A 2,535-nucleotide genomic window follows, 5' to 3' on the forward strand; every position below is an offset into this window, starting at 1 on the left:
CATGCCAAAGCAGAGAAGACGCTGAAGAAAATTCTTTGTTGGTTTATGTTGATAAAAATGTAACTAGTTTGAATTTAATAAGTACAATAACAAGCAAAGAAAAATAGTTAATATCTCCCAAGGTTTGGTCTGCACACCACGCCAAAGAAAGCACAAAATTACAAGTGACACAGTGTGGAGTAGCATTAACTGCTAGGAATCAATTGAACCAGGAGCAAGAATTCTTTGCTGGAAATTGTAAGACTTTATCGTGAGCAATTCAGGGGAGATTTCAAACAGGAAGACAGTGTAAGTGTGACTGCATGTTGTCCTCACCAACACCTTTGGCTTCCCTTCACCTACAGCATGAACAGATCAGTTCGAGACTCCCTCAACAGAATTTCATTTTAAAAGCCTTGTATAAATGTTGCCGACACTTGGGATGTTATAAAAAGCACCACAACAAACCCTATAGGCACCTTCAGTCCTGCATATGATTTCACTGCAGTGGACTTTGAGATACAAGATGGTGGTAGAAAACACTTTCTGGTGCTGAAAGAAAGACATGGTAGACTTGAACTTCAGAACCAACTAGCTGAACTGATGTAGGTGAAACTGTCAGTTGACAAGCCAGAACTGTATACATTTTAGGAAAAACCAATCATGAACCGACCAGAAACAATGAAAAATGACCCACTATCACATGTGTGTTAATTCTAAATACAGAAAAGAGAAAACACTGCCATGCTTGGAGTTGTCTATATGGAACAAATAGAATACTGCTGTAGTTGCTTTGTTTCTAGGGCTGAAAAATAAGGAGGAAAATATTTTAGTTTGGCTGGTTTTGTTTTTTTATTATTTTTTTAAATTTTATAATTTAATTTAATTTTATATATCATCCACTGATTCCCCTCTCATTCCTCCTCCCCCCCCCCCCCAGCCCACCCCCAATTCCCATCTCTTCTAGGGCAAGGACTCTTCTGGGGATTCAGCTCAACCTAGTGGATTCAGTCCAGGCAGGTCCAGTCCCCTCCTCCCAGGGTGAGCAATGTGTCCCTGCATAAGCCCAAGGTTCCAAACAGCCAGCTCATGCACTAAGGACAGGTCCAGGTCCCACTGCTTGGATGCCTCCCGAACAGTTCAAGCTATTCAATTGTCTCACTTCTCCAGAGGGCCTGATCCAGTTGGGGGCTCCTCGGCTTTTGGTTCATAGTTCATGTGCTTCCATTAGTTTGGCTATTTGTCCCTGTGCTTTTTCCAATCTTGGTCTCAACAATTCTTGTTCATACAATCCTTCCTCTTTCTTACTGATTGGACTCCTGGAGCTCCACCTGGGGCCTGGCCATGGATCTCTGCATCCACTTCCATCAGTCATTGGATGGAGAGTTCTACCATGACAGTTAGGGTGTTTGGCCGTCTGATCACCAGAGTAGTTCAGTTAGGGCTTTCTCTCGACCATTGCCAGTAATTTGGCTGTTTTAACCCCTGGAGATATTTTCATCCTCATTGTCTCCTAAAGTCCTGTGTGCTCAGGATGCGTGCTCCCTTATTTGCCCAAGAGACTCCAACTGCTATAAGAAATTGTATGGTCCTAATAGTGCTGTGAAAATGCACATTATTGTTTCTTAGAAATGCATGATGGGTTTATTAATGCAGATCTTCCTAAAAATGTGCTGACATGATCAGTCTTTGGTTCAAGGACTTCTATGTATACCTAAGAAAACATTTTCCTTCTTTATAAGGTAGCATGATTTCACCAAATTTGTTTCTATCTGGAATAGTTGATGGCAAGCATTAGGGGTCTGCACTAGATTTTTTTTAATTGCAAGTGAAATCTGATGTCAAACTAGCAGTGAGTTACTTTTGCAGTATCCAAAGAAGGAATATTTCTCACAGTGGACATGCCATGCCTTGCATTGTCGATGGTGTGCGTACCTGTCTCTGGCTTTAGAAGGGGCCCTAGGTTTGGAAGCATCACTTTTCAGCCATCTTCCAAAAGTGACAAGAGCATCATCCTGGGTCTCAGCATCATCAGTCTTCTAACCAACTGCTTCCTGGTGATCAGCTCCCAGGCCAGTCCCCTACACACAAAACCATTATAATTGGATAGTCTAAAACATGGCATATGAACGAAGCCACGGTCATCTTCATCTCTCCAGAGCTTATTCATTAAAAGCCTGTAGGTAAGGTAGGGTGATGAATGTGAACCACAAGAAGACAAGTAATAAAGAAAAACCAGGGCATAACACCAACACTCTCCACTTCCTTTCCCAAGGGTGCCCACAAGGAAAGTGACTTGACCATTTTGTGTCTATGTATGATTGTACTTCTCATTACCCTTGCCTTGTGAGAGCAGTAAGTGTCCACATTGCTCATGCATAAACACATTAAGGCAGGGAAATGCAATATCCCTAGCTGCACTGTGAGCTCCAAACTGAACTATCCTTGGCCTTTATACCAGCACAATAGCCAGGAAATACAGATTCAGAAAGAAAAAAAAAAGCCGTAAAATGTAGTAAACAAGCTGAGGTTCATGAGTGTTCTTCAAAACAGCTA

Source organism: Onychomys torridus, chromosome X, assembly GCF_903995425.1.
Source record: "Onychomys torridus chromosome X, mOncTor1.1, whole genome shotgun sequence".
Lineage (NCBI taxonomy): Eukaryota > Metazoa > Chordata > Mammalia > Rodentia > Cricetidae > Onychomys > Onychomys torridus.